General features: G+C 44.4%; 1 long non-coding RNA gene across 1 annotated transcript in view; it reads left to right on the top strand.

Annotated features, from left to right (window-relative positions):
- The first annotated feature begins 259 nt into the window (after positions 1-259).
- The window catches only part of LOC122676464, a 28735-nt gene continuing 18021 nt past the window's right edge, over positions 260-10973 (top strand). The window contains exons 1-2 of the long non-coding RNA XR_006335589.1: positions 260-422; positions 3226-3232. This is a non-coding gene — a long non-coding RNA (uncharacterized LOC122676464). The remainder of the gene's footprint in view (positions 423-3225; positions 3233-10973) is intronic.

Raw genomic sequence — 10973 nt, 5'->3', positions numbered from 1 at the left:
ACATCCTGCCCACCCAACTCCCGCCCTAGTGTCTGGGCTCCTCCTGCCTGAACCCTCAGAAGGCCTCGCTGTCCAGTGGATTCTGGGCCTGCGGTCACTGGGACCCTCGGGGCTCAGCCCTGTCTGTGCGCACCCCACACACCCTCCCCGATCTCATGCTTCACGACACGGCCCTGACAGGTGTCATCCAAATACAGTCTGATCATTGTTTCTTGCTGGTGAAAAATTAGGAAAGCATTCTTCTAGGTCTGTTTATTCTGACCCGCATTGTGACCCAATTGTTTTATTATCTGTATATCATATTTTAGTAGTTGATTATACTCTGAGCTGCTGTGAAGTTACTTTGTAATTATTTAAAGTAATTTTCTTTCAAGTTGTGCAGAAAGAATAGTGTGATCAACAGCTCCCTCCCCCCAAAAGATGTCCAGGTCCTAATCCCCAGAACCTGTGACTGTGTTAGCTCACATGGCAAAAGGGACGTGTGTGGGTGTGGTTACAGAAAGGACCTACACCTGGGGAGGCCCTTCTGGGTTACTGGTGTGGGTGCAGTGTGGCCCCAAGGGTGCTCAGAAGTCAGAGCGGGAGTCAGGAGGGTCACAGCTGGCGAAGGAGACGTGCAGACACGAGCCACAGTGGGCCTGAAGTGGTTGCTGGGCCCACAAGTGAGCAGTGCGGTGACCCCTAGAAAGAACAGACCCCGATCCTCCAGAAGGAACGCAGCCCCGCCGACGCCTCGATGCCCACACAGCGAGATCCATATTGGACCTCTTCATACGGATGAGAAAATGAGCTTGTGCTGGTTTGTTATACCAGCAATAAGCAATGAGCAGGCAGGGAAATGTATCTTTCTAAAGATACATGGGCCCCTACTGGTAGGAAGAATTTCTTCAAAATTTAACACTTTTTCTTTAAAAAATGTATCTTTTTAAAAGATACATGGCCTCCCTAGTGGTAGGAAGAATTTCTTTGTATCAGGGAGTTAGAATGAGGAAAGGTAATTCGATAATATGTATCCTCTGAAAAGCAATTCACAAGCCACTCTCCTGAGAGAGAGGGAAGGGAAGATGTGGGTAAATAGGAAAGGCCCTCCCGGTGGGCAGGAAGGGACTGCAGGCAGAGGCACCTCAGGGAAACAGTGGGAGGGCTGTGTGCTGACTATCTCACTTAGATCTGGAGATGCTCTGGAGACAGCTGAGCTGAGAGGGTGAGGCCCAAGGGGGCTCCTGGGGCCTTGCACCTCCACCTTGACCGCCAGCCAAGCACCGTCCGACAAAGATGAGCATGCAGAACCAGGGGAATCGCCACTGGAAGAAGACAACATTAACCAGGAGAAAAATGACCTGATATCACAACGTGTTCCATGTAGTTAGTTTTCCATCTTTCTCTTCCTTCTGATACCTAGTTGAAAGTGACAGCAATATGTTGTCAAATGCTGAAGTAAGAAGCTGGTCATTTTCAGCCCCCAAGCCTGTGCTTGTGTGAGTCGGGGCGAATGCATTTAGAAACAGGGATGCTGGGCGGATGGACACAAGCTGGCTCTGAATTACACAAACTTCCACATCCTATGGCTACCCTGTCTACTTGTGTGATTTTGGACAGGACACCTACTGTCTTTAATCACCTGTTTCTTTACTTCTAGAGCAGAAATGACAATCCTATTGCATCATAGAGCTGTGTGGGAAATTATACGAGATAAGACATATATTGGCACTTATATGAGGGTAGCTCAGTTTGGTTCAGTCACTCAGTCATGTCCAACTCTCTGTGACCCCATGGACACCAGGCCTCCCTGTCCATCACCAACTCCTGGAGCTTACTCACACTCATGTCCATGGAGTCGGTGATGCCATTGAATCACCTCATTGCCTGTCATCCCCTTCTCCTGCCTTCAATCTTTCCCAGCATTGGGGTCTTTTCCAATGAGTCTGTTTGTCACATCTGTGAGGGTAGCTAGCAGAGTGAGGGTTTCCTCGCATAGTGAGGGTAGCTAGCAACCCCCCAAATCCCAGGGAATGACTCGTGATACTGAGCACAGGGTGATCATGCTTAGCTTCCTTTGGATTCTAGTCCTCCTTTGGATTTTCCATTTCTCTGGCCTGTTTCACTTCTGCATCCCCCCTGATTCAAAAAGACCTTATTACTCTCAACTTTAAAAATCTACTTCTCACTGTACAAGGTTGGAGGAGTTGGTGAGAAGCAGCCTTTCTCTGTGCCCACTCTGCGCCCTTTGAGTTCTGGAAACAAGGTTCTCAGGCAGCTGACAGAACTCAGATTTCAGCACTTTTAGAAACCCAACCAAGGTTGCAGAGCAAGTGAGAGTGACCACGGTTCAGATGCAGATGGCCCTGTCCTGGCCTCAGACCCACGGGAGGTCCACTTCCCAGTCTACTCAGACCCCTCAGCAGTTGCTTTCATGTTGCTTTTGAAGTGACTTTATAGACTTCTTGGGCTTCCCTGGAGGCTCAGCTGTAATAAATCTGCCTGCAGTGCAGGAGATATGGGTTCCATCCCTGAGTCAGGAAGATCCCCTGCAGAAGGAGATGGCAACCCACTCCAGTGTTCTTGCCTGGGATATCCATGGACAGAGGAGCCTGGAGGGCTACAGTCCCTGGGTTCACAAAGAGTCAGACACAACTTAGCGACTAAACCACCACCACATTATTATCAAAGCAATCTATATTTTATCATAGCAAACTTTGAAAAATATTGGTAATTATGAAAGATGACATTTAAATTTACCTGCATACAGCTCAGAAAATCTATCAAAGATGATCTTGCTTCATATTTTGATTTATGTCCTTTCCAATTTAAACATTTCCATGGTGTGAAAGTTACTATACTTTGTTTAACAAAATCCTTATGTTGAGAATAAAGATTATTTCTCATTTTAGAGTATGTATTCTAATAGTCAAAATATTTACCTAATTACTTGGTATAAATCCCCAGAAGTGAGGCTTAAAATTTCCATGCCAAACATAAATCATTTTTACAGCTCTTTGATCTATATGTAACGTCAAAGGACGAAACAAGAAGGAATATTGAATACTTAGATCTGCTGAGGATGATAGCTACAATCTTTGTTAAATCTGTATGCTATTATTTTATGAGGCTCTTTTCTCTTAATGGAATACAAAATAATATCTCAACCTTAACTTGTTGAAGGAAGTTGACTTTTTTTTTCTGTTTTTTAACAAACATTTGTATTTCTTTACATGAACATTTCAGCTTATGGGTCTTGCCAAACTTTTTGCTAGATTACTTGTTTTATTACATACTTGTAGGAGCTATGTATTGGTAATGTCAAGCTTTTGTCAAACGTATTATAGTTTTGAATTTGTAATTTTCCTTTTATTTTTTGACATGTAAGAGTTTAGCAAGGTTGTAGTAAAACCCATGAAGACTTTTCTATGTAGTTTGGCATTCAATGTAATGCTTATATATCAGTTTTCTGGGGCTGCCATGACCAAATAGCATATCCCCAGAAGCTTGAATGGCAGACATTTGCTTTCTTACAGCTCCAGAGGCTGGACATCCAAGATCATAGTGTGGTTGGGGTTGATTCTCCTGAGGACTTGCTTTTTGACTTGCAGACAACCACTTCCTCTGTGTCCTCACTTCATCCTTCCTCTGTGTACACCCATCCCTGGGGTTTCTTTCTGTGTTCAACTTCCTTTTCTTACAGGGACAAGAGTCATATTGGATTAGGGCACAACTTAAAGGCCTCAATTTATTTATCTCTTTAAAAACTCCGTCTGCAAATACAGTCACATTCTGAGTCTCTGCAGGTTAGAACTTCAACACATCTACCTGGGGGGACAAAACCCAGTCCATCAGAGTTAATCAAGGTCTTCCCTGTCTCAAGCTTGCATATATATTTATATTTTATTATCAAGGTCTTCCCCATCTCAAGATTGCATACATATTTATACTTTATTCTTAAGGTTAATGGTATCAAATTTTATATTAAATGCCACTTGGAATTTATTTTGATGTGTGGCATAAATCTTACTGAGGAATAGATTATACAAAGAAAGCCTTGTAGGTAATAAAAGTACATAATTTGCAGAATAATAGTGAAGCAGATTCTCATGTTCTCAACACCCACTCTCATTAAAAAAGATTCTAATTTTTCTGTATATCTCAATTCTATGACACTCCCTGCCTTTAATTTGAGATTTGCACATGCACATGAGTTCCTAAACAGTACACAGGCTTTTCCGCTTTTGTCCCTTTATGTAAGTAGAATCACAGTGATTATCCTTTTGTGACATAATATTTCTTTTGTGTGTGGTATCGGTTTCTGAGGTTCATTCATTCGTATGCAAGCTATTGAATTACTTTTACTGCTCTATAGTAGCCCATACTTTAAATGTACCAAAATCTATCCATTCTATTGTTGCTGGATATTGGAATTGTTTACAGCTCTCTGCTGTTAAGAATATGTTTCACACGTATCTATTTTATGAGATGGATGGGAATTAATGAAACTGAGGGTGTTCACTTGTCCAGCTATGCTATGTCACTACAGTTGATATTCTGATTGACAATGAATGACAACTTCTTCTGCTCCACATCTGAGCCAGCTTTTTCATAGTCACTCATAAATGTTTGCTCAACTGTGAGCTGTGAGATGGTGTTTGGTTGCAATTTTAATTAGTATTTAATTTATCACAAATGAAATTGATCACATTTTAAATGTTCATTGGACTTCCATGTTTCACCTTCCATGCAATGCCTGTTAATGTGTTTTTGACTTCTACTTTTTAGAAACGTTTACTGGTGAAAGGTCTTTACACTTGTTGCACATGTCACTTTCCACTCCCTGGTTTTTGTTTTCCTCATTTTATGATATCTTTTGATGAGCAGCAGTTGTTACTTGTAATATGGTCATATTTATCCATCTTTTGCTCACCAGTTTGTTTGGCTTTTTAAAGAAGTTCTTCATCCCCCACACATCATAATAGCATTCTGTTATGTATGCTCCAAAAGGTTTCATGTTTTTTGCTTTCACATTTATTGTTCAATTTATTAATATCTTCAATTTAAGTTTCAATTTACCTGCAGTTTATATTCATGCCTTGTCTCTGAAGAAAAACAGTTTCTTTTCCAGCAAAGCCTGTGGGGAGAAGATACCACCCTACCCTCTCCCCACATCTCCTTCCACCCACAGCCCCATCCCTAGAGGCTGTCAGAGATACAAAAAATGAGACAGAGAGCGAGAGAGCAGGACAGTAGACAGAGGAAGATAGAGCTGATGTTTTCCATGTGTGGTGTGGAAACTCTCCCGAAGGAGGAAGCATTTCAGTAAAGGCCTGAAGCCAATGAAGGAGTGAGCTATCTATCCCTGGAAGAGAAGTGTGTTTCAGGGGAATCACAGAGAAAAGGGAAATGCTCTGTGCCTAGAGAGTGCTTGGAGATTTCAAGGAAATGCACAGGGTCCCATGTGGTCTGAGCACCTGAGAGGAGAAGAGGGGAAATGAGGTTCATTTTCACAAATGTTCTTGTTCTTCACACTAGCTGCCTCTGCCTCCGGGTAAAAAAAAGTCTCACTTTTAAAGACTTACCTGAGCCTCCCCTCCACTATGAGACTGTCAGGGCTTCCAGACTCCTGGGCGGGGCGAGTGGACTCTCCACTGCCCTGGATGGGGGTTACTTTCTGTATTACCAGCAGAGAATGAGCTTCTCAAAGACAGATTTTGATCTTTATCACTAGTGATAAAAATGTCCAGTAAATATTGGATGAATTTATCAATGAATCCAAAAAGGAATGATGCCAACATTTTCTTCCATCTTCACCTTGGCCCATTAGAAACTGGGTATAGTAGGAACGCTGGGCTTCTGTTAAGAATAATCTAGTAATGGTCAGGTCAGTCTTTAACCTTGTAGGTAGGTCCTAGGAATGAGACTCAGGCCAAGCTTCCTGCCGCCTCCCCTCAGTGAGAGTTGGTGACCTCTCAGCCCTTCTCTCTGTGTTCGCCCCAGTGGGTGTCAAGGTCTGCAGGCTCCATGGGCTGACCGTCCACCTGTCTTGGCTCTCCGTGGCAATCCCCAATTCACAAGTGCCCGCCTGGTACAAGGACCAAGAACCTGGAGTCATTACCTGCTGTGAGTCACAGCCCTGGGACCCCAGCTGATTCATGTTTGCTTCTGGTGACAAGGGCGTCAGCCTGCCCCTGAATAGAGGGGCTGGTCACGCCGCCCTGGTCAGCTTCCCACACAGACAGGCTCCTGTCATTTCTCCTTGACTCAGCCTGTCCCTCTGCCTTACTGGGAAGTCCTGCCTGTCACAGCCACTGCTGTTCCTCACCCTGAATGAGGAAGTAGGCAAGTTCTTATGATCCTGAGAATCACAAGTGGTGAGCTATGTGCCCATCCCTGGCCTTAGCACCCAGGATGATCAGTGGCCTAGCCCGCACTGCCTGCAGTCGATTCGTTCTGCCTGAGAGGAGGAGAGGGCAGACTTGGGGTGGGTCCTGAAGGTATGTACTGAGTCAGAGATGCTGAGGTCAGGCCTGGTTTTCCTGATGGGGAGTCTGAACCATCACTGAAAGACCACAGCCTTCCCCACAGTCTGGGGCTCAGGAAGCCCAGCCAGCCTGCGGGCCCTCTGCTGCCCCTGGGGTGAGCCTGCAGACAGCTGCTCTGGGCTCCATGGGCTGCTCTCCTCTTGGGGTTTGCTGATGGTTTTGGTTCATTGCTACCCTCACATCTCCTTGGACTGTTCAGCAGAAGAGATGTGTACCTGTTCCCTGAGACGCTGAACTCTAACTGGGAATTCCTCCTTTTCTGTGACCTGGAGTTTTGTAAGCATTCTAAATATCTAACAGAATCAAGAACAGAATGTCAGCAGAAGAATGAAAATAAAGAGAAATGAAATGTCATTAATTTTTTTTTTTTTCTGGACTCAGTCTTTTAAAAATTTAACTAGTTAATTTCTTTTGGGTGCTCTGGGCCGTCACTGCCGCACACCAGCTTTCAGCAGTGTGGCCTTCGTGGCCTGCAGAGGCGCCTCTTCACTGCGGTGCCCGGCTTCTCTCTCTGGTGGCTTCTCTGGGTGTGGAGCGCCTGCTCCAGGGTGTGCACACTTCAGTAGTCGGGTGCCGGGATCCGGCACATGAGATCCCACCCATGACAAGGCCATGAGGGAGAAAACCTGACAGGCAAGGCAGATCAGGTTTTCAGGGATTCCGAAAAGCTGCCCCCGGCATTCACCTTAAAGATGATATCTGTCTTTCTGATGCTTGCTTCAATAGACTACTCCCTAATTTCTGTGACACAGGCAGAAGGCCTTCCCCAATCTCTTCCCAAATAAGAATTGATTTAAAACTTTAATCAATAAGTTTCCTGGGTGGTGGTATTTTATGAGAGTATCCAGGGTGAAAGGAGTGTTTTAATTTAAACTCCTTTGCTGGCATTTCAGTTTGTATGGCAAATGCATTTATGTCCTTGGTACTAATCTGCATGATTGCTTATAATACCCTAATCACAAAATAACATAAAGAACCTGATCATACAAAGGCCCTAATAGACATAGAGCCCTTCGGGGGGTGAGGAAGCCCTATTAGAAAACACAAGAAAAATCATTCTAAAAGTGGCTATTGGGTTAACATTTGCTTGCTGTGTTTTGCTCTTAAGGTGCTAAGGTTGTGTTATACAAACCATTGTTAATATAGTTACAGATGTAGAAAAATAAGAGCTTAGCCCTAGTGTGGTAACAATGAGATGGTTGTTAATTGTCACCCAGGAGTCTAGGCAGAGGCTGCCTGCCTCACCAAAGTCACAGAGTCAGTGTGGGGTAAACTTCTTAGATAAACTCAGCTGACAACTTCTGCAGAAGGATTAATTTTTATGTTAACAAGGTTATACTTCTATTCTGTACTGCTGCCCTATGAGACTGCTACCTTTCCGTTAAGGTCACCACAGAAATGGAAAATAGGTTTACATTCACCTGACCTGCATAAAATGTTAATGGGCCCCAAGGCCAGAAGATAATGTACAAGACCCTCAGAAACAAAGAAGTATGCAGAAAACACCCTGGTTTCATAAAGAACAAGCTGATGTAATGTTAAACTACCTTCCCCTTAGAGATGTACTAACTTAGGGTATAAAAGCCACGGTAAAAAATAAAGATTGCCAGGCCCTGCCAGACTCGGCTGCAACCCCCGTCTGGTCTCTCTCTCTCTCCCCCTCTCAGACTTGGCCCTATCAAGGCTGGTCTCATGTGTCTTCTCTCACCCATGCCATTCATCCCGTGGGTACCCCCTGGATCCTGCTGAGGCTGGACCTTGCAGTCGGGGTGCACAGGCTTCACTGCTCTGTGGCGTGTGGGATCTTCCCAGTTCAGAGATCAAACCTGTGTCCCCTGCATTGGCCGGTGGATTCTTAACCACTGCACCACCAGGGAAGTCCCTGGACTCAATCTTTCTGAAAGAACTGAATTTAGTTTCAGAAGGGAAGTATAGCAGTGACAAGTGAGGCCAATGGTGGTTGGGGAACCTTTCAAGAACTACTCTAAAGGAAGTCCTAGGATGGCTGGAAACAGTACTCATGGTAAAACAAACAAAAAAAGAAGCCAGGCCCAGAATTAGAGCTGCTGGGGGAGAGGATGAGGCGGTGCTGGGCCTCTGGACACCCTCTTTTCTTTCACATCAGCTCCTGCCCACAGACATCATTTAGGATGATAACGCTCAGCCAGGGGGAGACTTGGCAGAAGATTAGTTGGGGAGGGAACCCAAGTTCTCACCACATTAGCGACAGCTTCTCATTCTCCTGTGGCCATCAGATCATCTGAGGTGTTTATTTCAAGGGCTGAACTTATGGTTCAGGCCTGAGCTATCTTATGAAGACAAGAGAGTAGGTGGCACTTGTACTCAGAGGAAGCACACCCTTCTGGGAAAATGGGAAACCTGGAGATGAGCAGGGTGAAATGGAGAGCATCAAGTAAATGTCAGAATATGCTTTGAGTGGGCACATAAATTTGTTCAGAAGAATGTAATTAGTTTAATTTTTTTCCTTAAAGACAAATACTCTCCTGTACAAAATTTATGAAATGAAGACTGTTTCTGCCAATAATATTTAGTAAGGCAGAAATCTATGTAGTATTTCACCAATGTCTCTGAAGGTGTCAACTAAATTTCACCCCAAATTAAACTTCCTCTGTATTTGATGAGCATGTCTGCTCTGTGGGGGACTTATGATGTACATACTTCCGCTTCTTTCCTGTGCAAGGGGATTTACGAGCTTTTCTGTGCACCAGAGTGCTTGATCTTCCACCAAGACATGACTCCTTAGATTGTTTCACCCGCCAGTGAAAAGATTCACAGTGGCTTGGCCACATATCTGAGGCCATGGATGACGGAACTAAGGTTAAGGTTCCAAAGTTGCCGGATTCCCATACTGGGGGGAGTCAAGATGACTGAAGGCAGTTGCATCCAGAGGGTCAGGGGAGGGCACAGCAGGAAGGACGGGGGACTCTAAACCACTTCGGTGGGTATTGGAGAACAAAGTTGGATGCATTTGATCAAGAATTAGTTATGGAAATGTTTGAGACTGGTGTTTGTTCTGTGGAGTCAAGATTCCCCAAGTGATCATTCTGAGGGTTTCCTGGGATTTGATGTAAATCCTAGAAATTGAATATTAATTAAATAACTCTGAACAAATAGGTCTAATCAGAATATAACAGCTCATGACGTTCATTTTTTTTCTGTGTAAAATGGAAACATTACTACCTTGTTTATGTGGGGAGTAGCTCATAGTGTTTTGACCCCAGAGAGAGGAGGGGTCACCATATTTCTGCGGTTTGGTAGGAGGGTTCCCCCCGCCAGGTGAGTGGTTGGGGACTCATGCCTGGGGTATCTAGCAGGGCTCTGGAGGCTTGGCTCTCATGACTGTTTTCTGCCTCCTCAGCTTTATCTGGTCAGTATTTCAACTGTCCTGCATAAGGATGCTGAGGAGGACGGTGGTGGCTGAGTCTTGACATTGAAACAATGAGAGGGACTTGCTGTCATTCCTGGTTTGATCTGTGTCTTGCCAAATTGTTCAGCTTCTCCTTTCAGCCTGGATCTTCTAACACCACCCAGGAAATATTAGTGCCAGTACCATCCACCACTCTGTTAGGTGTATGGCAGCTCAGGGACTGTTATGGAAACAGCCTCTTTCTATCATTCACATCCACTTGTTACAGCATCCATAAAGGCTGTGACTTGAGAGGACAGATGGGAGAAGTTTCTATTAAAAGAAAAAAAAAAAAAATGCGTCCCTCAGGCTCACTGGGGAAAAAATCCCCTGATTTGCCATGTGAAGGGCTACCATGGCCTCAGGTATGTGGTGAGCATAGATGACAGTGATGAGTGTGAAAGAAGTCTCCAAACCAGGGGAACAGGCATGCTGTCGGGTGAGCTCAGTGTGACAGAAGCTGGGACAGAGGTGTTCATGGGCAAGAAGGAGTAATAAGGGGTTATTTAATTTTCTTAATTTAAAAAAAATATTAAGCTTTTATAGACTATACTTGAACATTTTGGAAGCTACAAAAAAGATAAACAAAATTTTCTCACTATCTTCTTCACAATAATTCAATTTCTCTCTGTGTTTTTAAACTTTGTTCAAATTTGAAAATTCAGTGCAATATGTGGAGATTCTTACTTCTTAATGGTGACTGTGTATTGGGGAGAAAGGGTAGAGTGGACCAAATAGAGTGCAGGGCGCTGGACAGCAAACTACAGACTAGGGAGCTCCAAGCCCGCACTCCCCCAGGGTGAAATCAGTAAAACAACCAGGGTCTGTCAACTCAGAAGACCCAAGAAATAGCAACAATGATCTCTTTTCTGCTCCCACCATTGCCAGCCTTAGCAGGAGTACAGATTAGCTCCTGGGGTATGTTTGTACGTGTGTGTGCGCGCGTGCGTATGTGCGTGTACTTCGTATTTCTTCCTGCCACATAAGTGAGCCTGGATTCTTCAAGTAAGCAATGTCCA

This window comes from Cervus elaphus, chromosome 20 (assembly GCF_910594005.1).
Source record: "Cervus elaphus chromosome 20, mCerEla1.1, whole genome shotgun sequence".
Classification (NCBI taxonomy): domain Eukaryota; kingdom Metazoa; phylum Chordata; class Mammalia; order Artiodactyla; family Cervidae; genus Cervus; species Cervus elaphus.
Note: the sequence above shows the minus strand (reverse complement) of the source record. Positions and strands in the feature narration are given on the sequence as shown.